Source organism: Loxodonta africana, chromosome 1 (genome assembly GCF_030014295.1).
Source record: "Loxodonta africana isolate mLoxAfr1 chromosome 1, mLoxAfr1.hap2, whole genome shotgun sequence".
Lineage (NCBI taxonomy): Eukaryota > Metazoa > Chordata > Mammalia > Proboscidea > Elephantidae > Loxodonta > Loxodonta africana.
In genome coordinates, this window is record NC_087342.1 from 74,311,392 (window position 1) to 74,337,300 (window position 25,909).

The window sequence follows — 25,909 nt, forward strand, 5'->3', positions numbered from 1 at the left end:
AATTGAGGTATCCCTTCCCTCTTTCTAGTTTGCCATTTCCCTAAGGACATCAGGTTCTTCCAGTGACTACGATGGGATTGGGCTGCTCAATAGTTTCTTTAGAATAAATATTAAAGCAAATTTTTGAGAAAAGTTAACAAACTAACATGTGTGTTAAATGGAATCTCTGTTTATTCTGCTGATTAGATTTCAAAAAAAAAAAAAAATAGGCAGGCTTGAGATTGTGCTAATAAGAAAGAAACATGCTTTTCCCCGCCTTTACCCACAATACTTTCATCAGTTCCTGGTTTAGCTGCCACAGAAGGAGACATAATGTGACCTTTCTCAGAGGCTGAGAAAGCTCTCCTGTCAAGAGTTTCTGATACTTCCCGGACAAGTGCATTTTCGCTGGCGAGCACGTTCACCAAGATTCTGCCTTCGGAAAGCTTAATTTAGAACCTAGTAGAAAGCCGATTGTTTCCAACATCCGGGGCAAGGACAGTGATTTAAGACAGTTGGAATGGAGTGAAGAACAAAGAAGAGTCAGGTACATCATGAAGGTCATTTACCCGCTATAAAACAGATTAAAAGATATCGGACACCGAGTTCATCGGATATGAGTGAGAAAAAACTGAAGAGAAGTTCATCTGACGTCTAATAGGCTCACTCGCCACAGATTTCACTTCCACAAAGCCCACACCACGGCCACGACACAGAACTGGGCACAGCCTGACACCATGCACTGTGGACCTCAATCGCTCCCGCTACTACCGGGGCACAAAGTGCAGAATCCCTACTGAGCTCAGATGGTTCGTACTAGTTCCTAAGGGTACCAGTTCGGACACCTGGAGATGACGATAATTACGCCTTGCACCGCCAAAGAAATGAGCCTAGAACTTATCAAGAAATTTCTTGGAACTCGTCCGAGATTTTGCTACCTGGTGCTTGGGAAGGAATTGGGTCACAGGGAGTAGCGTGTGCTTGGCTATGATTTATCTTGTTCTGACATTGTTGATTGTAAGAATCGGAAAGTGTGAGGGGGAAAAAATGCCCTTCAATCATGGAGACACATCCTAATACAAAGGCGCAAATTTCAGATTCAGCATCTATAAAGCAAAAAGGTATCAACACACACAGGTTTCCGTAGTGTAGTGGTCATCACATTCGCTTAACACGCGAAAGGTCCCCGGTTCGAAAACGGGCGGAAACAGACGGATCCTTCCTTTTGTGAATTCTGAATTTGCTCCAGAAACTCTTCATCTGCATATGCTTAAGTTTCAATCAACCCCATAAGCTTCACGTTGCCTTTTCAACCCCAGACTTTAAATTACCAGAATAACATAGCCCACTTGCTTCCTTGTCCGCCCACAGCACTTTGTCAGGTCCTCGGTTTTCTATTCGGTTAGAATGTATTGTGCACCGGCTGCAGTAGTTAGCCATAGGAGGAGGCGAGGTTCCCATCAGTTCTGGGCACAAGATTCAGAGTGAAGGGTCCTGAGACTGCAGTGTGGCTGCTGTATGCAAGAAGAATCAAGAAGCCAATTGTACTTTAAGCATAGTGAGCAAGGTGGAGAGAGTAGTAGGAGCAAACAAATCAGTGGACGCTTGTTAGGTCTGTCAAAGCGTCAATGTAAGGAGAATTTTCTAAGAAGAGAAATGATAGTGTTTTATTGCGGAATAGGTAACAACAACGACAACCCAGGTCAGTGAATCACTGGGAGGTCTTCAAATTCTGAAAGAAGAGAAGTATTTTTATGCATGAGGGCTAGGGACCACAGATGAGATAGGTAAACCTGTTGTTGTGAAGTTGATTCAGACTCAGGACGACCTATAGGACAGAGAACTGTCCCATGGGATTTCCAAGGACGGGCTGGTGGATTCTAACTGCTGACCTTTTGGTTAGCAGCCAAGTTCTTTTCTTTTTTCAATATTTTTATTGTGCTTTAAGTGAAAGTTTACAAATCGTCAGTCTCTCATACAAAACCTATTATACACCTTGCTATACTCCTAGGTACTCTCCCAGTAATGAGACAGCACACTCCTTCTCTCCACCATGTATTTCTGTGTCCATTCAGCCAGCTTCTGTCCCCGTCAGCCTTTGCAACTCCCCTCCGGAGAGGAGTTGCACACATAGTCTCATGTGTCTACTTGATCCAAGAAGTCCACTCCTCACCAGTATCATTTTCTGTCTTACAGTGCAGTCCAATCCCTCTGTCTGAAGAATTGGCTTCAGGAATGGTTCCTGCCTTGGGCTAACAGAAGGTCTGGGGACCGTTACCTCCATGGTCCCTCTGGTGTCAGTCAGACCATTAAGTCTGGTCTTTTTATAAGAATTTGAGGTCTGCATCTCACTGTTGTCCTGCTCCTTCAGGGATTCATTGTTGTGCTCCCTGTCTGGGCAGTTATCGGTTGTAGCCAGGCACCATCTAGTTCTTCTGGTCTCAGGCTGATGTAGTCTCTGATTTATGTGGCCCATTCAGACTCTTGGGCTCATACTTACCTCCTGTCTCTGGTGTTCTTCATTCTCCTTTGCCCCACGTGCTTGAGACCAGCTGTTGTCTCTTAGATAGCCACTTGCTACCGTCTGAGACCCAAGACGCCACACTCCAAAACGGGATGAAGAATGTTTTCTTAATAGATTTTATTATGCCAGTTGACCAAAAGTCCCCTGAAACCATGGTCCCCAAACCCCAGCCCCTGTTAGGCTGGTCTTTGAAGCATGTGGTTTGTTCAGGAAAGTTCTTTAGCAGCCAAGTTCTTAACCACTTCGCCACCCAGGCTCCATGAGATACATACAAGGTGTAAATAAACCTTCCATAATGTCAGTGAATGATCACAGATTTGGGGAGACAAATGGCATGCATAAACATCATTTCAGGGAATACTCTCGTCTTTCCCTTTCTGGAACATTCTTATCACTTGCTTATGCATAAACCACAATTTTGTCAGACATCAGTTACAAGGGATCTTTCTGAGATCAAAAATATTTTTATCATATGACTACATAGTTGTTCACTTAAGGTGGGGTTCACATATTTTGAAAGCAGAAGAAAAACAGGGATAAAACAGAAAGGGAAGTTTCAATTCAAACCTGCCTCAGTCGGTCATGCCATTAACCCCAGTTTTAAGGTGCTCTTTCACAAGTAACTTCTCTGATCGTGAATCTACGCAGCGAATTCTTAGTACCATTACCATAATGCTTTCTTTTGCATGGAGCCCTGGTGGTGTAGTGGTTAAGAGTTTAAATGGTCAGCAGTTTTAATCCACCAGCTGCTCCTTAGAAACCCCATCAGGTAGTTAGACTGTGTTCATAGGGTTGCTATAGGTCTGAATCGACTCAACAGCCATGGGTTTGGGTGCTTCTTGTTTTCTTTTCTTTTCCATGGATGTACTCTATGGATGTTTTCCTTCTGTACTTAAAATATCATACACTGACGCCCTCTTTTACCATGCCATAACTCATATTCTCTGCTTCTGTGATCATCTGGTTGGGGGCATATATAGAGCAAGGCCAGATTTGAAGGAATAACTTGGCATTTTCAAAACACTGAATCAAGGTTTGAAACTAGAGTTCCTACAAATTTGGCTTTTGTAGGGATATTAAGAAAAGGCATATCAGGGATAGGAGACACTGAATGAAGTTAATTTAAGTAGCTTTTTGGAGAATTTTTCTGATATGTTGTTGCATGTCTCTCTGTAGCATTTACCTAGTCATAATAAGAAGTATTAAGAATGGCACAGACAAATACTAAACAAAATCCTTAAAATTCAGCAATGTGCATGAGGTCTCATTCCTCAATCTGAAGTTGTCTACTTCAGATCTAGTCAGCTTCTGGCCACTGGGGCCTTTGGATAGAATCTTGAAGGACCCAGAAGGATGGTGTGTCCGAAGAGATGTTTTTAGCTTTCTTAAATTGAGATAAAAAGATTCAAGGTTTAATTTTTGGAGTTTGCTTGTACATGGAATAGTGAGGAGAGCTAATTATGGTCCTTTTCATGAGTAGAGTATAGTAAAATATATCTTAATATTATGGTCAAACATTTTCAGGGAAAAGTAAAATTTACTTGCAAATGACAAAGTTAAAAAAGGCTACGGATGACTTATTATAATAATTCTAAAAAGTGATGGACTTGATGGAAATGTATTATATAACTAATGTAAGGTTAAATGAATTCAATTAAAAAATTCTTTAGATGAAACTATTGTTAATCATAATGATTAACATTAATTTCAAAGAGCTTTAGATATATAATCATCTTGGGAAAGAATAATAAATAGTTAGGATATACCAAGAATATACCAAGATTACTAAGTTTTTTTTTTTTTTAACAATATCTGAATAGTAATAAAAAATTTCCCAGATAAATAATGTGAATTTCCCAGTTAAAACCTTTTCATGACATGTGGGCCAGAACCTGCGCACAAATATTTTCAGGAACTCAGGTTTCTTGGAAGGGTAATTTTCTCACTGCAAGTATTTGCTGTCCTCCAGTGGGGGCCTGATCAATGTTCAAAAGATGAAAGAAAAGATCTTAGGTAAATATTCACTAAGGTAGGAGGCTTAGGTAGGAGGCAGTGTTACCAGGAAGTGTGACTGGGTCAAATTCTTGTCTCTTTTGGGTTTTGTATGGCTTGATAAGTTTAGATGGATGGATTTTATTTAGATTTTTTGACTAAAGCTGAAAATTAAAGAAGAAGTTGCTCAGAGGAAAGAAAACACAGGTACAAATAATCATTTTCCCAAAGTGATTCCTGAAATTCTAAATTAGTATATTAGGACAGATATTAAAAGGCACTTGAAAGAGAGATTTATTTCCTAGTTACTTGGAATAGAAGGGAAGTTGAGTCAGCTTTGTTATCAGAAGCAAAGAAGGAGGAGGCTTTGGCAATGAAACAGAGGGGGTAGGAATTGAAATTTAACTCTGCAATTCTTTAATCTGTTTAGTAATTTAGAGACAGTGTCTTGCAGGAAAGTAAAAACCAAAAGAAAAAAATTTATCTTTAAGGAGCTCAAATAAAAATCCAAATACAAACTTTTGCTTGCAAGAATCAAAACAAGAACCAAACAAACAATAAAAATTGCAAGAACCCAAACAAGTCTACAGCACAACTAAAAAACTTTGATGCAAGCAAGCAGAGTTCGTTTTCAAGAGGTTATTTAAGTTGAACAGACTCTGAGAAATTATGGAATTGGAGACCACAGTCTGGGTCCTCAAATTCTTGGGTGTGGGAAAGATAACGCAACATCAAATCCCACTTGTGACACCGAACACATCGAAGTGTAAAACTAACAAGAAATCCGTAAGGAGAGAAATGGTAGATTTTTTTGTAGAATAGAAAACAACCAAAACAACAACCCAGCTTGGGGTAACACTGAGAAGGACTCCTGTGTTGCATTAGCACTGGGAGGTGCTTCAAACTCTGAAAGGGGAGGGAGAGTTTTATGCATGAGGACTGGGTGTTACACATGTGTTACATATGAGTCACAAGTAAACTTTTCACAAGGTCAGTTAATCATCAGGTTTTCTGTAAGCAATGTGTGTACATAAACACCTTTTTATGGAACATTATGGTCATTAAGCTCCTGAAAAATTCTATTGCTTGCTTTTTCATGAACTACAACTTTGTCATACATCAGTTGAAAGTGTTCTTTCTTAGAACAAAACATATTTATCATCGCACGAATGTGTACTTGTTCACTCAAGAGGTAGAAGGTGCACATATGCTGAAAGCAGAAGAAAAAAGGGATATAAGACAAAGGGAAATTTCGATTCAAACCTGAGTCAGTCAGTCATGTCAAGCATCTCAGCTTTAATGTGTTCTTTCACAGGCCTTTATTCATTCATTCATTCATTTATTGAAATGAGAAAAGTCTGTTTTGGCTTCTCTTTCATGCAATGAATTGGGAACATGCATGTTCTTTTTTTATTGAACTTGAGATGAAAGTTTACAGAACAAACTAGTTTCACTTTAAACACTTAGTACACATCTTGTTCTATGACATTGGTTAACAATGCACGGCATGTCAACACTCTGCCTTCTCCACCTTGGGTTCCCTATTGCCAGCTTTCCTGTCCCTTCCTGCCTTCTAGTCCTTGCTCCTGTGCTGTTTTGCCACTTTAGTCTTGTTTTGTTTTCTGGACCTGTCTGATCTTTGGCTGAAGGATGCACCTCAGGAGTGACTGTACTACTGAGCTGAAAGAGTTCCTGGGCGTCATACTCTCAGGGTTTCTCCTGTCTCTGTCAGATCAGTAAGCCTGGTCTTTTTTTGTGAGTTTCAATTTTATTCTACTTTTTTCTCCATCTCTGTCCCAGACCCTCTATTGTGAACCCTCTCAGAGCAGTTAGTGGTGGTGCTGGGCATCATCTAGCTGTACTGGACTCAGTCTGGTGGTACAAGTGTTCCATTGGTCCTTTGGACCAATCTGTCTCTTGTATGTTTAGTTTTCTTCATTCTTCATTCTTCCTTGCTTCTGAAGAGGTGAGACCAGTGGAGTATCTTAGATGGCCGCTCACAGCTTTTAAGACGCCAGCTGCTACTCCCCAAAGTAGAATGTAGAACATTTTTTTTTCTAAACTATGTTATGGCAATTGAGCTAGATGTTCCCCGAGACCATGGTTCCCACAGCCCTCAGCCCAGCAATTCGGTCCCTCAGAGAGTCTGGATGTGTGTGGAGCTTCCGTGACCTTGTCAAAGGCCATTTTTGAAGGCCACCTTTACTCTAATAAAATGAGGAAATAATGATGGGATTTAAGAAGTGAAGTAACTACTTGGGACATATTTTTTAAAAGTCCTTTTGCCTGTTCTGTAGACAATATTTTTTACAGAGAAAAGAATAGATTCAAAGAGATCTGTTAAGTCCCTTTCCTCATGCTACATGTAAGAAATGCCAATGGCTTGAATATAACACCCCCCGCCAAAAAAAAAACAGTCAAATTTTTGCTATTTTTGTTATTGAGTTTAACTGTCCCAATAAGGTTTCCAAGGAGTGCTGGTGGGTTCAAACTGCCGAGCTTTTGTTTAGCAGCCATAGCTGTTAACCACAGCTCCACCAGGGTTCTTGACATGACGTAGAGGACCTGAAATTTATATAGGTGCCTGGCCAGAAGTAGTGAGACTGAAGTAAGGTCTAAAAGCTAGAATCTATTTTTATGCAAAAGTTTGTTAAGGGGTAATAGTTAAACCTGGAATCCATTTGGTGTGAACATTTGTTAAAATCATTATGAATAGTTCCAGAAAGAAATGAGAGTATACACTGAACCTCATGGTGTCATTGTTTCTTATACCTAGAGGAGGAATGGTCCATGAAGGGTACTTTATCTTAGCCAACAAGGAGGCCATGCTATAGGGAAATTATGGTCTCACAAAGGAGCATATTGCAATTTCTGACAACCCATTCCAAGTCCCTAAGCCTTGAATGGATGTTGCCGGGTTGTTCCCAAGGAAACATCCCCATAGTAACTAAATGGTACATGACCAACATAGAATCCTTAAACCAATCATGTATCCCCATATGTTATGTCTCCTGCCTTTGACAATAGTGTAATTTTTCTTAATTTACTTCCTTCTGTAATAGTATATTAGAGACTCTCTGATTGTGATTCTGGGGATTCTGCTAGTCTTTTGTGTCTTGTGCACACAAGCAAATCTCTCCTGGGAATGATCATCTTTGTCCTTGCTCAAGAAAAATATCGTTTGATTAAATTTGATTCTGGGGTCTTTTACCCCTATGCCAGACAAGATGATGGCTGTCAAGGCAGTGAGAAGTAGTCAGAGACTGGATATATTTTGAAGACAGAAAGAAGAGAAATTCCTGACAAACTGGATGTGAGATATGAGAGAAAGAGTGAAATAAATGATGACTTCCAGGGTTTTTTTGCCTGAAAGAGAGAAAGAATTGAGTTACCATTAACCAAAACAGGGAAGATTGGATATAGTAAGATTATTATAGGAAAATGGGAGTTCAGTTTTAGACATACTAACTTTGAGATGCCTAGTATAAAACATCCAAGTGGTAATGCCAAGGAATCAGTAATGTATACAAGATTTGAGGTTAATGAAGTGGTGTAGTCTGCAGATACACATTTGTGAGTAGTAGGCATATAAATGAAAAACCAGTTTTAGTCAAGTGGTTAAGAGCTTGTCTGTTAGCCGCAGGGTCACCAGTTCAAAGCCGCCAGCCGCTCCATGGGAGGAAGATGTGGCAGTCTGCTTCCATAAAGATTATAACTTTGCAAACCCTATGGGGCAGTTCTACTGTGTCCAATAGGGTGTCTAGGAGATAATATAGGCATACAGATGATGTAAACCATGTGAATGGGTCAGATTACCAGGGAGTGAGTGTATATAGAGAAAAGGTTCAAGGACCAATCTGTGAGATAATCTACTATAAAAATAGGTGAGGAGGGGGGAAACAAACTAAAACTATTTAGAAGGATGAACCAGTGAGGTAGAAAGAGAGTCAGGACATCAGTGTCTTGGATATGAAATTAAAAAAAAAAAAAAGTTTTAAGACGGTAAGTGTGTTCATTGACACTGAGAAGTTGTCTTACTTCCTTAGTGCTACTGTAACAGAAATATCACAGTTGTTTTCTTTAAGGAACAGAAGTTGATTTTCTCACAGTTAAGGAGTGTGGAAGTCCAAATTCAGGGCACGGTTCTCAGGGAATTCTCTCTCTCTGTTGGCCCTGGAGGAAGATCCTTGCCTCAGTTCCATAGCCTCAGAGTTCCTGGGGTCCTTGTTGATCCTTAATGTGCTTCTGTCTTCCTCAGTTTGTCCTCCCTTGTCTCAGTGCCTAATCTGTTCTTTTTGTATCTCAGAACTGGTTACATTTAAGACATACCCTACACTGATAATGGGTTCACTAACATAACAAAGAAAACTGATTTCCAAAGGGGATTAAATCCCAGGTATAGGGGTTTGGATATCAACACAGATTTTGGGGGGACACAATTGAACCCGTAACAAAGTCAAGGAAGAGAAGGTCTTGAAAAAGTGAGAAGTCATTGGTGACCTTGACGAGAAGTTTCCATGAAATGGTAGTGTCAAAAAAACAGAATATAGTCGATTTCAAAACAACAGGAAAGAAACTGGAGATAGGAAATCTGGATAACTCTTTAGAGGAGATTTTGTTATAAAGCCTTAGGGATATGTTGAGTCAAGTGAAACCTTTTTAAGATAGGAGACAAAGAGCATATGTGAATGTTCATGGGAGTAACAGGATAGTTAGGAGAAAATCCAGAGGTTTCAGATGTTCACTCTGACTTTGGCACCTGTCTAGGTCCTGGAGAGCCAGAAAAAAAAAAAAAAAATCTGTCTTCACAGACAGAAATTATACTGGAAGCCAGTCAGTAGTTTAAAAAAATAAAAATATGTATTATATTTGACTGTCCGTATTTTAATAACTAGCAATACCATGTTCAAGAGTAGGAAAGTGTAGTGTAAGGGATGAATAGACACTCAGGGAGAGGAGATAATCAGGTAGAGAAAGCGCTTGAGGGCCACAGGGAGACACAGTGAGCTGGACCCTGAGGAAGGGCTAAGGAGAATGAGATGCTCAAATGGACAGCAGCCATCAGACGCACACCCCATCTCCAAGACCATCCGACTCCTGGGTGGCTTTCTTCACTAAAATTTCTATCTTAAGGCTTTAAGTCAGTTGTTCCAAAAAAAGTTTTTTCTTCCTCTGCCCTCCCCTCACCTCCCAAAGAAGGAGAAAAGGTTCTAAGTGTTCCTAGTGAGGGTTAAGGAGATAAAGACGACGTTCGATACAGATTTGATGTCACACACGACGTTCGATACAGATTTGATGTCACAGAGGCTATTTTCAAAGTGGAAAAGCATTTGTTTTCAGTGGCCGGTATGGGGATCAAACCCGCGACCTTGGCGTTATTAGCACCACGCTCTAACCGACTGAGCTAACCGGCCACCTGTGTGACACTCATCTTCATTTTTCAAAAGTACGAGGATTGTTCACTCTTCACTCGTCCAAAAGATAACTGAACACAGCCAGTGCCGTGCATATACTCGATTTTAATCTTAAAACAAAAAAATCTTTTTTTCTTAGCTATGATTAAATGACACTATTTCTTTTTTTTGCCAGCCCGATCCTTTTTATTATATCCATAATGTACAAAAAGGAATCGTCTTTTATTTTTAAAAAATCCATATAACACCCACACATACCAAACTATAAATAACATTTCAGTCATTTTTTTTCTTTTTTTTTAAGCCTCTTTGTATAAATACTATTAAGTTGGAATCATACTATGTATGTGAATGTTACTTTTATTTTTTCTGTTTTTGCTTTTTATCATATTGTAAATATTTTTATATCATTATATATTATTTAAAAACAAGATGTTTATTAACCTTATATTACTTCATCAAATGGCTACTACACTTTATGTAATCATTCTTATCACTTTTTTTTAGTTTTTTTTTTATTAACTTTTATTGAGCTTCAAGTGAACTTTTACAAATCAAGTTAGACTGTCACATACAAGTTTATATACACCTTACTCCGTGCTCCCACTTGCTCTCCCCCTAATGAGTCAGCCCTTCCAGTCTCTCCTTTTGTGACAATTTTGCCAGCTTCCAACTCTCTCTATCCTCCCATCCCCGCTCCAGACAGGAGATGCCAACACAGTCTCAAGTGACCACTTGATATAATTAGCTCACTCTTTTCATCAGCATCTCTCACCTACCCACTGTCCAGTCCCTTTCATGTCTGATGAGTTGTCTTCGGGAATGATTCCTGTCCTGTGCCAACAGAAGGTCTGGGGTGCATGGACGCCGGGATTCCTCTAGTCTCAGTCAGACCTTTAGGTACGGTCTTTTTATGCGAATTTGGGGTCTGCATCCCACTGATCTCCTGCTCCCTCAGGGGTTCTCTGTTGTGCTCCCTGTCAGGGCAGTCGTCGATTGTGGCCGGGCACCAACTAGTTCTTCTGGTCTCAGGATGATGTAGGTCTCTGGTTCATGTGGCCCTTTCTGTCTCTTGGGCTCTTAGTTGTCGTGTGACCTTGGTGTTCTTCATTCTCCTTTGCTCCAGGTGGGTTGAGACCAATTGATGCATCTTAGATGGCTGCTTGTTAGCATTTTAGACCCCAGACGCCCCATTTCAAAGTGGGATGCAGAATGTTTTCATAAGAGAATTTTTTTGCCCATTGACTTAGAAGTCCCCTTAAACCATGGTCCCCAAACCCCCGCCCTTGCTCCGCTGACCTTTGAAGCATTCATTTTATCCCGGAAACTTCTTTGGTTTTTGTCCAGTCCAGTTGAGCTGACCCTCCATGTACTGAGTATTGTCCTTCCCTTCACCTAAAGCAGTTCTTATCTACTAATTAACCAGTAAAAAACCCTCTCACACCCTCCCTCACTCCCTCCTCCCCTCGTAACCACAGAAGTATGTGTTCTTCTCAGTGTATACTATTTCTCAAGATCTTAAAATAGTGGTCTTATACAATATTTGTCCTTTTGCCTCTGACTCATTTCACTCAGCATAATGCCTTCCAGGTTCCTCCATGTTATGAAATGTTTCATAGATTCGTCACTGTTCTTTATCGATGCATAGTATTCCATTGTGTGAATATACCACAATTTATTTAACCATTCATCCGTTGATGGACACCTTGGTTGCTTCCAGCTTTTTGCTATTGTAAACAGAGCTGCAATAAACATGGGTATGCATATATCTGTTTGTGTGAAGGCTCTTATTTCTCTAGGGTATATTCTGAGGAGTGGGATTTCTGGGTTGTACGGTAGTTCCATTTCCAACTGTTTAAGATAACGCCAGATAGATTTCCAAAGTGGTTGTACCATTTTACATTCCCACCAGCAGTGTATGAGAGTTCCAATCTCTCCGCAGCCTCTCCAACATTTATTATTTTGTGTTTTTTGGATTAATGCCAGCCTTGTTGGAGTGAGATAGAATCTCATGGTGGTTTTAATTTGCATTTCTCTAAAGGCTAATGATCGAGAGCATTTTCTCATGTATCTGTTAGCTGCATGAATATCTTCTTTAGTGAAATGTGTGTTCATATCCTTTGCCTACTTCTTGATTGGGTTGTTTGTCTTTTAGTGGTTGAGTTTTGATAGAATCATATAGATTTTAGAGATCAGGCGCTGGTCGGAGATGTCATAGCTGAAAATTCTTTCCCAGTCTGTAGGTGGTCTTTTTACTTTTTTGGTGAAGTCTTTAGATGAGCATAGGTGTTTGATTTTTAGGAGCTCCCAGTTATCTGGTTTCTCTTCGTCATTTTTGGTAATGTTTTGTATTCTGTTTATGCCTTGTATTAGGGCTCCTAGGGTTGACCCTATTTTTTCTTCCATGATCTTTATCGTTTTAGTCTTTATGTTTAGGTCTTTGATCCCCTTGGAGTTAGTTTTTGTGCATGGTGTGAGGTATGGGTCCTGTTTCATTTTTTTGCAAATGGATATCCAGTTATGCCAGCACCATTTGTTAAAAAGACTATCTTTTCCCCAATTAACTGACTCTGAGCCTTTGTCAAATATCAGGTGTTCATATGTGGATGGATTTATATCTGGGTTCTCAATTCTGTTCCACTGGTCTATGTGCCTGTTGTTGTACCAATACCAGGCTGTTTTGACTACTGTGGCTGTACAAAAGTTTCTGAAGTCAGGTAGAGTGAGGCCTCCCACTTTCTTCTTCTTTTTCAGTAATGCTTTGCTTATCCAAGGCTTCTTTCCCTTCCATATGAAGTTGGTGATATGTTTCTCTATCACCTTAAAAAATGACATTGGAATTTGGATCGGAAGTGCGTTATATGTATAGATGGCTTTTGGTAGAATAGACATTTTTACTATGTTAAGTCTTCCTATCCATGAGCAAGGTATGTTTTTCCACTTAAGTATGTCCTTTTGAATTTTTTATAGTAGAGCTTTGTAGTTTTCGTTGTATAGGTCTTTTACATCCTTGGTAAGATTTATTCCTAAGTATTTTATCTTCTTGGGGGCTACTGTGAATGGTATTGATTTGGTTATTTGCTCTTCGATGCTTTTTTTGTTGATGTAGAGAAATCCAAGTGATTTTTGTATGTTTATCTTATAACCTGAGACTGCCAAACTCTTCTATTAGTTTCAGTAGTTTTCTGGAGGATTCGTTGGGGTTTTCTGTGTATAAGATCATGTCATCTGCAAATAGAGGTAATTTTACTTTCTCTTTGCCAATCCGGATGCCCCTTATTTCTTTGTCTAGCCTAATTGCCCTGGCTAGGACTTCTAGCACAATGTTGAATAAGAGCGGTGATAAAGGGCATCCTTATCTGGTTCCCGTTCTCAAGGGAAATGCTTTCAGGTTCTCTCCATTTAGAGTGATATTGGCTGTTGGCTTTGCATAGATGCCCTTTATTATGTTGAGGAATTTTCCTTCAATTCCTATTTTGGTGAGAGTTTTTATCATAAATGGGTGTTGGACTTTGTCAAATGCCTTTTCTGCATCAATTGATAAGATCATGTGGTTTTTATCTTTTGTTTTATTTATGTGGTGGATTACATTAATGGTTTTTCTGATACTAAACCAGCCTTGCATACCTGGTATAAATCTCACTTGGTCGTGGTGAATTATTTTTTTGATGTGTTGTTGAATTCTATTGGCTAGAATTTTGTTGAGGATTTTTGCATCTATGTTCATGAGGGATATAGGTCTGTAATTTTCTTTTTTTGTAATGTCTTTACCTGATTTTGGTATCAGGGAGATGGTGGCTTCATAGAATGAGTTGGGTAGTATTCCGTCATTTTCTATGCTTTGAAATACCTTTAGTAGTAGTGGTGTTAACTCTTCTCTGAAAGTTTGGTAGAACTCTGCAGTGAAGCCGTCCGGGCCAGGGCTTTTTGTTTTGGGAAGTTTTTTGATTACCGTTTCAATCTCTTTTTTTGTTATGGGTCTATTTAGTTGTTCTACTTCTGAATGTGTTAGTTTAGGTAGGTAGTGTTTTTCCAGGAATTCACCCATTTCTTCTAGGTTTGCAAATTTGTTAGAGTACAATTTTTCATAATAATCTGATATGATTCTTCTAATTTCAGTTGGGTCTGTTGTGATGTGGCCCATCCCATTTCTTATTCAGGTTATTTGTTTCCTTTCCTGTATTTCTTTAGTCAGTCTAGCCAATGGCTTATCAATTTTGTTAATTTTTTCAAAGAACCAGCTTTTGGCTTTGTTAATTCTTTCAATTGTTTTTCTGTTCTCTAATTCATTTAGTTCAGCTCTAATTTTTATTATTTGTTTTCTTCTGGTGGCTGATGGGTTCATTTGTTGCTCACTTTCTATTTGTTCAAGTTGTAGGGACAGTTCTCTGCTTTTGGCTCTTTCTTCTTTTTGTATGTGTGCATTTATCGATATAAATTGGCCTCTGAGCACTGCTTTTGCTGTGTCCCAGAGGTTTCGATAGGAACTATTTTCATTCTCGTTGCATTCTATGAATTTCCTTATTCCCTCCTTGATGTCTTCTATAACCCAGTCTTTTTTCAGGAGGGTATTGTTTAGTTTCCAAGTATTTGATTTCTTTTCCCTAGTTTTTCCGTTATTGACTTCTAGTTTTATTGCCTTGTGGTCTGAGAAGATGCTTTGTAATATTTCGATGATTTGGATTCTGCAAAGGTTTGTTTTATGACCTAATATGTGGTCTATTCTAGAGAATGTTCCATGTGCGCTAGAAAAAGAAGTATACTTTGCAGCAAGTGGGTGGAGAATTTTGTATAAGTCAATGAGGTCAAGTTGGTTGATTGTTGTAATTACGCCTTCCGTGTCTCTATTGAGCTTCTTACTGGATGTCCTGTCCTTCTCCGAAAGTGGTGTGTTGAAGTCTCCTACTATATATGTGGAGGTGTCTATCTCACTTTTCAATTCTGTTAAAATTTGATTTATGTATCTTGCAGCTCTGTCGTTGGGTGCATAAATATTTAATATGGTTATGTCTTCCTGATCAATTGTCCCTTTTATCATTATGTAGTGTCCTTCTTTATCCTTTGTGGTGGATTTAAGTCTAAAATCTATTTTGTCAGAAATTAATATTGCTACTCCTCTTCTTTTTTTTTATTGTTTGCTTGATATATTTTTTTCCATCCTTTGAGTTTTAGTTTGTTTCTCTAAATCTAAGGTGTGTCTCTTGTAGGCAGCATATAGACGGATCGTGTTCCTTTATCTAGTCCGAGACTCTCTGCCTCTTTATTGGTGCATTTAGTCCATTTACATTCAGTGTAATTATAGATAAATAAGAGTTTAGTGTTGTCATTTTGATGCCTTTTTATGTGTGTCGTTGACAATTTCATTTTTCCACTTACTTTTTTGTGCTGAGACGTTTTTCTTAGTAAATTGTGAGATCCTTATTTTCATAGTGTTTGACTTTATGTTTGTTGAGTCATTACATTTTTCTTGAGTTATGGAGTTGTTATACCTCTTTGTGGTTACCTTAATATTTACCCCTATTTTTCTAAGTAAAAACCTAACTTGTATTGTCCTATATCACCTTGTATCCCTCTCCATATCGCAGTTCTATGCCACCTATATTTAGTCCCTCTTTTTGATTATTGTGATCTTTTACTTATTGACTTCAATGATTCCCTGTTATGAGCATTTTTTTTTAATTAATCTTAATTTTTTTGTGTGATTTCCCTATTCGAGTTGATATCAGGATGTTCTGTTTTGTGACCTTGTGTTGTGCTGGTATCTGATATTATTGGTTTTCTGACCAAACAATATCCTTTAGGATTTCTTGTAGCTTTGGTTTGGTTTTTGCAAATTCTCTAAGATTGTGTTTATCTGTAAATATCTTAATTTCGCCTTCATATTTCAGAGAGAGTTTTGCTGGATATCTGATCCTTGGCTGGCATTTTTTCTCCTTCAGTGGTCTGTATATGCCGTCCCATTCCCTTCTTGCCTGCATGGTTTCTGCTGAGTAGTCTGAACTTATTCTTATTGATTCTCCCGTGAAGGAGACCTTTCTTTTCTCCCTGGCTGCTTTTAAAATTTTCTCTTTATCTTTGGTTTTGGCGAGTTTGATGATAATATGTCTTGGTGTTTTTCTTTTTGGATCAATCTTAAATGGGGTTCGATGAGCATCTTGGATAGATATCCTTTCGTCTTTCATGATGTCAGGGAAGTTTTCTGTCAGCAGATCTTCAACTATTCTCTCTGTGTTTTCTGTCCTCCCTCCCTGTTCTGGGACTCCAATCACACGCAAGTTATCCTTCTTGATAGAGTCCCACATGATTCTTAGGGTTTCTTCATTTTTTTAAATTCTTTTATCTGATTTTTTGTCAGCTATGTTGGTGTTGATTCCCTGGTCCTCCAGATTTCCGAGTCTGCATTCTAATTGCTCGAGTCTGCTCCTCTGACTTCCTATTGCGTTGTCTAATTCTGTAATTTTATTGTTAATCTTTTGGATTTCTACATGCTCTCTATGGATTCTTGCAACTTATTAATTTTTCCACTATGTTCTTGAATAATCTTTTTGAGTTCTTCAACAGTTTTATCAGTGTGTTCCTTGGCTTTTTCTGCAGTTTGCCTTATTTCGTTTGTGATGTCTTGAAGCATTCTGTAAATTAGTTTTTTATATTCTGTATCTGAGAATTCCAGGAGTGTATCTTCATTTGGGAAAGATTTTGATTCTTTTGTTTGGGGGGTTGTAGAAGCTGTCATGGTCTGCTTCTTTATGTGGTTTGATATCGACTGCTGTCTCTGAGCCATCACTAAGATATCATAGTGGTTTATTCTGTAATTGCTCACTGAGTCTTATCTTGTTTTGTTTTCTTTCAATATACGTGGATGGGCTACTAGATTGTGCTGTCTTGTTTGTAGTAGCCCTGGACTTACTTATGACCTATTACCAGCTGGTTTGGGCTGTTGCCAGATATATATGCCTGAGTCTAGTCACTATCCTTGGGTAGAATCTGATTTTGGGTCATCAGGTGTGTGCTGTACCCTAACACCTATCCACCTCGAGAAGTAGTGGTGATAGTTGTGTGCACCAGATTCTATTAGCAGCTGGGGTTCACCCTCCAGGGGGGCAGGATGCTGACAGGCTTCCCCCAAGTGTCAGTGAGGTAGGTGTGTCTCTATTCCTGTAGCACCTTGGTGGGAGGGCACTGCAGCTGTACCTTAGGCCTGCAATGCAAGTACCTCTACTGATTGGTAGGTGTCACCCTCCTTAGACCCCTAAGGCAAGAGGCTAGGTGGTCTGGGGGGAGCTTCAGCCCTCAGTTCCCTGTTGTGGGTCAGTTAGGGCTCTGTTGAATAAGCAGAGATATCAGACCTGGGAAACTTGTTTTTCCAGTAAATCCGCTAAAAAAACCATGCAGTCAGATCCCTATCAGAACTGCCTTTGGATTATAACTGCCACCTTGTTCCCTGTAAGGATGAAAGTTCGAGATTTGGATCATATATGCTTGGCTGTAGCTGTTTCTGTGTTTTTAGTCCAATCAGGGATGGATTTTTGGTCCCTGGGTTTTTTGTGGTTCCTTCTCTCAGGCCAGAAGAATGGGTTAGGAAAAGACCAAAAAAAAAAGGAAAAGCAAAGCCTCCACGGAGCCGGAGCCGTTCTCCCTCTGGCTCAGGAAATTCCAATGTTAATGAAGGCGCCTGAGAAGGGTGGGGGAGGGTTCAGAGAAACAGGAGCGTAGCACCCTGGAATATAGCCAGTGTTGCTTATCTTGCTTGGAATGACTATTTTATCTGAGATTCCCGAGCAGCCTGTTGCCTATGTGTGCTGGCTGTGTGGAGATTGTCCCCGAGGGTCTGGCCCGCTGAACCCGCGGTCAGATCCTCCGCTGCCAGTCCAAAGCCCAGCATCAAGGTTCCCCTGCTGGGACGCTGCACTCCTGGCTCCAAAATCAGTCGCTGCCTCCCGGGGACTTCTCCTCCCGCCAGCCCTGTCGCCCCGCCACCCCTGCGGACCAGCTGGGCCCCCTCCCGGGGTTAGTTCAGGGGAGTAGGGCTGCGCCCCGTGCTTGCGCCCTGACAGCACCCAATCAAAAACCCGGCGCCAAGTTTCCCCTGCTGGGACGCTGCACTCCCGGCTCCAAAACCAGTCACTGCCTCCCGGGGACTTCTCCCACCAGCCTCGTTGCCATGCCACCCCGGCGGACTGGCTGGGCCCCCTCCCGGGGTCAGTTCAGGGGGATAGGGCTGCGCCCCTTGTTTGCGCCCTCACAAGATTTTGAGATCAGCTCTCCTGGGCCCAGACCTAAGCCCGGCACCAAGGTTACCTGACTGGGACTCTGGTTCAAGGCTCTGGAAACAGTCGCTGCTTCCCCGTATTTGTTCGTTCTCCGTCTCTAAGTCTGTGTTTATTGTTCAGGGTTCGTAGATTGTTATGTATGTGATCAATTCACTTGTTTTTCCCAGTATTTGTTGCAAGAGGGATCCGAGCTAGCGTCTACCTAGTCCGCCATCTTGGCCCCGCCTCAAATGACACTATTTCTTGAAGCTTCTCTTGGTTTTTTCTAGTTCCCCTTCCTCACTCACGGAAAAAGAAAAAGAGACAAAATCTCTACCTTTCCTCACTCCCGGAAAAAGAAAAAGAAACAAAATCTCTACCTGCAGCAGAGATGAATTCGCTTCTCCCATGGAAAATAACACTTACTAGAGCTCTTCGACTTCGTCCCAAGAGAAACATTCACTACAGAGGGCTCCTTCATCCTACTCCAGGAAGCCTTTGAAAACTATTCAGACTGCCCCCGGGAAGGATCTGGTCAATTTGGTCCCTGCTCAAGTCGTGAGAATTTCCCTCCAGAAAGGAAGGAAAGTCCTAGGTGAATCTTCCCTACCTGTTCCTAAATCCTGGCCAGATGCCCCTTCTCTGTGTTCAGTGAAAACGCCCTGCCGCGTGGATCTCTGTTGGTCCATTTTAGGATTTTATTGTTATTAACAGCTCATGTCCCTCTTTCCTTTCCCTGAGGCCGAGGACTGTGTTGTCTAGTTCTTTCCTCCTCTGGTATCCCTGGTGCCCACACAGCATGGTGGGTTGCTCAATAATTTCAGTTCATGAATGGGAAAAAGCATACAGAATATCATCTTTGTTGGGGATCAGGTTTTGGAAAAATAAACAAAGGCTCTAGCTTTTGCTAACTGACCAATATATTCTTTTAATCATTACCTGCAGGATTCAAACAGTGGAGGTGACGACGTTCTGATTCTTTCGGAGGTTTCAAGCTGCTCTCTCTGTCCCAGCCACCCCCACAAAAAATGGACTGTCGAGTGGAGAAGCGCAGAGGCCACCATCTTCTCCCTACTGATCTGGGGGCAACTGCCAGCTCTAAACTAAGTACAGAGTGTGTGGGTCGGCTACACTAAGTGATGCTTAAGGCAGAACCTGGAAAAGGAAGCTCCCTTCTAGCTAAGCAAAAAGAAAAAAACAAAAAAAGGAATGTTAGGGGAAGATAGTGAAAACTGCGGGAAGAAGAAAGAAAAGAAAAATATATCATAGTTTTCCTTCTCCTCCAGTAAATCAAATAAATGGAAGAAGAAACTACACACACATTTCATAGAATTAGGCACTTGTGAAGCTGAACATGAAGGTGTGTGATGTCCCAGGGCTGGACAATGGAGAGTCCACTCTTGAAATTCACCCCCATCCCATGTATCTGGCCTGCAGCTTGACATTACAGGGTCACATCCCTGCAGTAGCCTGGCCCCTAGTGAGGACCCACGGGCTTCCAGAGTTCGGTCCTGAGGGTCTAGGACCCTGGCTCTTAAAGGGTAATTTTCTTTCACTAGAGAGGTATACACATGGGACAATATTGGAGAGTTTCTTGAAATCAAATGATCTCTTCCCTCTTGCCAGCCTGCCTGTGTTTATAAAGGAATGGGGTCCATGAGGGAAAACTTTGTTATGAATAGTAGAGTTTGGTTGTTTATTTTAATACGAAAAAGTATGAGTGAAAGAAGTGTACCATCAGTGTGAGAATTTCCTGGGGGAAAAGAGGGCTTTGAGATTATCCAGCCTGGGGCATCTAGAAAAACTCATCGTAATTGCGGTTATCGGGTTTGCCGAACATAGGAAAGGCCTTGTTATGAAACAGTGTGGGAAAAGATCTGTTTTTGAACTTAGAAAGGAACTAAGTTTATACGGGAGAGTCTCCCTGCGAACTCAACATATAATATCCTATATATTGTCACCAACGCACCAACTCTCCTGCCCTCTGTGTGGTCCTGAGCTGGAAAGCAGTACATCTTGTCCCTCAAAAAAACCCCGCAGCTAGTGAGTAGAATGGCTGAAACTCTGGTCTTCCACCAGCCCCCAGCGATTGCAAGCACCTCACCTGCATGGTTCCTCTCTGTTTCTCTGGTTTCCAAGCGTGTGGAGGCGGGTCTCAGGAGAAGAAGGTGCCCTCCCCACGGATCCCTGTCTGCGTGAAGCCGCTGGACTTGGCTCCCTTCAGATTCAGAGCCTGGGATGTCCAGGTTTTCTGTCAAGTGAGGGTTTCAAAGGCTTAGAAGGAAAGTGTTCCGCTTTGAAATCGAGCGCTAGGGCCTCGGTTGTCAAGTGTCATCAGAAATCTCCAGTAATTTTTTTCATCTTTCCAAAGGTCTTGTTCATCTGATTTAATTAACATGATGTCGTTAATATGTTAATTCTTAAAAGTGAAAGACTTTAGAGGAATTACTTATATAACTAATGTAAGACTAGTTATTTTGTTTTGTTTTGTTTTAAGGCTAAATAAAGTAAACTTAAAAATTTTTAGAGAAAATGTTTTTAAAACATAATGATTAACATTAATTTCAGAGACCTTCAGATATAACAGATAATAATCTTGGAACATAATATTAAATAGTTAGGAAATACCAAGATTAAATCAAGATTATTAAGTTTTTTAACTTCTGAATAGTAGTAAAAAATTTCATTGGTAAACAATAAGGATTTCCCAGTTAAAACACTTTCATGACAGGTTGGAAAGAAAGTGTCCACATTTTGGGGATTTTAGGATTCTTGGAAGGGGACTTTCCCACTGAAAGCATTGGCTGCCCTCCAGTGGGGGTTGGTGTAATGTTGAAAAATGAAAGAAAATTTCTTGGGAATATTGACTAAGGTGGGAGGTTTAGGTATGAGGCAGTGCATCCAGGAAGTCTGGTTGGGTCAAACCTTTGACTCTCTTAGCTTGTGTACAGCAAGGTAAGACTTATTAGCATGTTTATGGATTCCTGTGTGTGATAAGGAGCCCTGGTGTCTTTGGGTTGTGGGTGTGTGTGCCTCTGTGTGTGTGTGTGTGTGTGATACTTGAAAAATCAATGCAACTAAATGGATTTTGCAGCTTGTGCTGAAACATGTGTTGCCCACAAAGTATGTATCAAAATTCATGACTCAAAACATAAATTCAGAAAGACCTTGATTCAACATGACTGAAAACACATAGCATCTAAATTTTTTTCAAAGGACAAAGTAATCATCTTGAAAGGCAAAACTATCAATGTTGATGATACTAGATTTAAAGGAAGCAGTAACTATCCAAGTCAGCAACTGAAATAATAAAATCCTGACATACAAATTTTAACTCAAAAAAATTTGGTAATCTCAATTTGACAAAGTGTTTCATGTAATTCATAACATACTAAAGAAAGTTTTGTAGTATTTTTCTCTTTATGAAGTAGAAACAAATCTTTTGTGTTTTTCTATGACATTTCAAAATCATCAGGTGTTTATCATGTTTGAGAAATTACTGTGGTAGAACTCTTACTTTGAAGGCAGATTGCGAAAGAATAAAACCAACTCTTTAACCAGTAAACACGGAAAAGTTTGTTATTTTAACAGAAGAAACTCAATTCTCTCTTTTGTTTTTTCATATTAAAGTTTTTATAAATTCTCATGGATTAATTCATCAAACTGTCAGCTGTAGCAATGTAAGAACTTCGACTATATCAATCAAATTCATTCTTTTAACAAGCCTTTAAAATTTCTTGTCTTTTTCTCATATTTCTCATTTCATAATCCTTCAATACACATACACAAACCCCCGATACACATAAACATACCCTTTTTATATGGCATTCTAACTTTCTATTTGACCTTCGTTTAACTTTCTATAACTTTGAGTATCCATCTAAATTCTTTTCCCATGCTTTTCTTTCTCTCATCTCAGCTACTTAACCTCCTTTTGGTTTTCTACAAGTTTCCTCCAACCTTCTACAACTACCTATATCCATCCAAATTCTTTTAAGAAACACATTCCATATGTTTAATCTAGTCTGAGTTACTTAAAGACATGTTGGACACTGCTTTCAATTTGACATATTAAGTAACTGTTACATATTATGGGAAAGATTTTGTCAGAACAAATTCACTTTCATTAATTCTTGGCAATATTAAGACTACTCAATTTCTATAAGCACTTTTTATCACTTTATAATTTAACGTCTTACAATAAGGTCTACGACCCATTGAGTAAATGTTTGTGAATGGTTTGAGATAAGGCTCTAAATTCAGCTTTTTGGGTGTGGTTATCCAATCGCCCCGGCACTATTTCTTGAAAAGACAGTCCTTTCTGTGTTGAATTGCCTGGGCATCGTTGTTTAAAAAAAAAACCCAATTTCCTCTGATCAGAAGATTCTGTGTTTGACTCTGACTGCCTAACTATCTTACAGAAAAAAAAAAAACTTGTATTTTTCATTTACAGAAATTAATTTCATTTTCTAAAATATTTTTGGTTGTAAAAAATAGTATTAACCTGATTTTGTTAATATTTTTCTCTTTGTTTCATTCTTTACAATGTTTTTAAAATGTCTCCCTAAGAACAACGAAGTCCTACAGTCTGGTGAAAGAGATTCTGCTTTAGACTTTGTCCTCAAAACTGGTTTCGTTCACAGTCAGACAGATCTCCTTTGCACCACTGGCCCTGACTAAGGGCTACTTATTCTTCTTTGTGGGAAAAGAAGTTATTTAAGAGAATATTGAGGAATAGTAATCTCTATCAATTTATATGGAAGCAAGCCAGTGGCACAGTAATCAGTTCATCTAGTACCACCTTCATCTAAACCTGTTGTCTGAACACCATACCTTCTATGTTTCAAAGTTATAAAGAAAGTCATAGCTTGATTATACTTTTAGGGATTATAATTTTCTATTTTAATTACCTATGAGCATTTCAAGAATTGGATTAGTGGTAGGATTTCTAATTTCATTCCCATTACTTTTGAGTATGAAGATTCATGTACATATTAATTATAAATTAGGTATGATATTCTTCTATGACTTACCTATTCTCTAAAATCAAAAGCAGTACAACAAACTACACTTCTCATGTAGGCATCACAATATTTCTTCCTGTTAGGATGACCTGTTGGTGCCACTTCAAAGTGATGCAACATTCTCGACTCCTGAGCTGCTACCAATCTGGCCCAAACTACCTGTATCTCTTCCCTGAATTACTGCAATAGCCAAACAACCTTCCTACTGCTGGTTAGCAGCTGTCTGCTAAGCATGCCTCCAACCTTGTTCTCTGTGTTGTATGCTGGGTTGTGCTACTAGGTCCCCTCCTTTCAGGACCAAGGCATTCATTTCCCCAGCTGCTAGAAGTGTTGCTTCCTTATGGCACAAAGTTGAGGCCCTCTGGAGGAGTTGCCCTCAGCTGAAAGGAACTGCCTCAATCAAACTCATCCCCCCTCTGTGAAAGCAGCCCACCATAGTGACTGTTCAATACATGCCTATAAAGGTCTGACTCTCTTGCCTCAACTCTGATGGGCCATCCCATTTCCAGAGCTCCTCATGGAATCAGGTCTGGCCTCTGTGGCTTCCTGTCAACTTTTCCCCTTCTCATCCTGCTTCCCTCACTCCCTCACAGGTACTATTCCCATAGTATTCCCTGATAAACTTCCTGCACACCAATATCTAATCCATGTGGATACCCATTGGGTCAGGTGTGGTCCAAGGAGCCACACACTAAGTGGAATTTTGTAGCTGGCTTACTCTCCATTCATATGGCAATGAAGACACCATTCCTAGTGCTAGGTGGAATATGCCTGTCCTCAAAATGTTGTAGTAGTGCAATTGTTAAGACATCCATCCGTGTCAAACTGAGATAGGATGCCAATGGATCCAGTGGATGCAATAATGCAGACATTTAAGAACAGTGGGGAAGCAGGACTGATGGCTCTCTGCGAATATCATTGAACCACTAAGGAAAAAAAAAAAGAAATAAAAGCTAAAGTTGATTAATTTCTAATTTAGAGCAAAATGGAATAGGCAGAGTACCTCTGTGAAAGCATCTAAAGAGACTTTTATCTCCTGAGCCTTATATTGTCCATGGATGTTTGGACTGTCAGGACATCTGTAGAGAATAACACCATGTTAATAAAAAAAAAAAAATTTAATACATCATGTTAATTTGACCAAATGGACAAAACATTTGGAAAGAAGAAAAAAAAAAAATGATGGAGGCTCCTTATACCTACCTGCAGGGCCAGATAAATGGGGTGGGAGTGGTTTTCAAGACTGGACTCTATAGAGTCAATCCCTGGGACATCCAACATCCTTATATTCTGCCTTACACATGCCTAAATCTTGGCAATGATACAGGGAAGTTAAGCTCTCACACAGGAACGTATTGCTGTTTACTCGTGACTGAACTGAGAAGCAATTCCAAGTCACTAAGCCAAAAGCAGGTATTGCCAGGTTGTTCCCAAGGAAACCTTCCCAGAGTAACTAAATGGAATCTAGCCAACAAAGACTCCTTAAACCAATCATGTATTCCCATATATTATGTTTCCCACCTTTGACAATGATGCACTTTCCTTAATTTAGTATGTTCTGTAAGAGTATATTGGAGAACCCCTGATTATTATTCTGTGGATTCTGCTAGTCTCTTGTGCCCAGTGTACACGGGAAGATACTTCATTGCAATGTCTATCTTTGTTTTTGTTTTTGCTTAATAAAAATCTCTTTTGATTAAATTTCTTTCTGGGGTCTTCTCTTACCATGTAGAAAATGGTGACAGTCAAGGTAGTGAGAAGTAGTCAGAGACTGCATATATTTTACAGATAGAGACAAGAGAAATTTCTGACTAAGTAGATGCGAGGTGTGGGAGAAAGAGTGGAATCAATGATGGCTTGAAGGTTTTTTGCCTGAAAAAATCAAAGAACTGAGTTGCCATTAATGGAGATGGATATAGCAGGATTATTAAAGAAATATTGGGAGTTCAGTTTTAGACATATTAACTTTTATATGCCCAGTATAAAACATCCAAATGGTAATGCAAAGGAATCAGTTGTATATACAAGAATGGAGCTTAATGTAGCGATATAGACTATAGATACAACTTTCTGATTTGTAGGCATATAAACAAAACAAACAAACCAGTTACTTTCAAGTGGCTAAGTGCTCGGCTGTAATGAAACAGTCACCAGTTTGAACTCTCTGGCCATCCCATGGGAGAAAGATGTGGCATTTGGCTTCCATAAAGATTCAAACCGTACCAAACTCATTGCCGATGAGTCAACCCTGAGTCAAACTAAGCTATAGGACAGTGTAGAATTGCCCCATTTTGTTGCCAAGTTTGGTGGATTCCGAACCCCGACTTTCTGGTTAGCAACCAAGCTCCATAAAGTTTACAGCCTTGGAAACCTCATGGGGTAGTTCTACTCTGTCCTATAGGGTCACTATGAGATGATTTATGCATATAGATGAGTTAAACTATGAGAATGGGTGATATTACCAGGGAGTAAGTGTATATAGAAAAGAAGTTCAAGGACCAATCTGTGAGACACTCTACTATAGAACAGGTGGAGAGAGGCAAAAGACTCAAAGAATGTTGAATAGGTTTTGCCAGAGCGGTAGGTTGAAAGACTGTCAGGACAGCAGTGTCCTGGAAAGAAAAAAAGAAGTTTTAAGGCAGTAAGTGTGTTTATTGACACTGAGAAGTTGTCTTAGTTTCTTAGAGCTGCTGTGACAGAAATCTCACAAGTGGTTTTCTTTACAGA

At 39.8% G+C, this 25,909-nt stretch overlaps 2 non-coding genes across 2 annotated transcripts; one reads left to right on the plus strand and one right to left on the minus strand.

The window, feature by feature from the left end:
• The first annotated feature begins 1,116 nt into the window (after window positions 1-1,116).
• Window positions 1,117-1,189, plus strand: TRNAV-AAC (transfer RNA valine (anticodon AAC)). Its single transcript has one exon. It is a non-coding gene; the product is annotated as a tRNA-Val (tRNA).
• Window positions 1,190-9,835: 8,646 nt separating this feature from the next.
• TRNAI-AAU (transfer RNA isoleucine (anticodon AAU)) lies at window positions 9,836-9,909 on the minus strand. Its single transcript has one exon. It is a non-coding gene; the product is annotated as a tRNA-Ile (tRNA).
• Window positions 9,910-25,909: the final 16,000 nt, after the last annotated feature.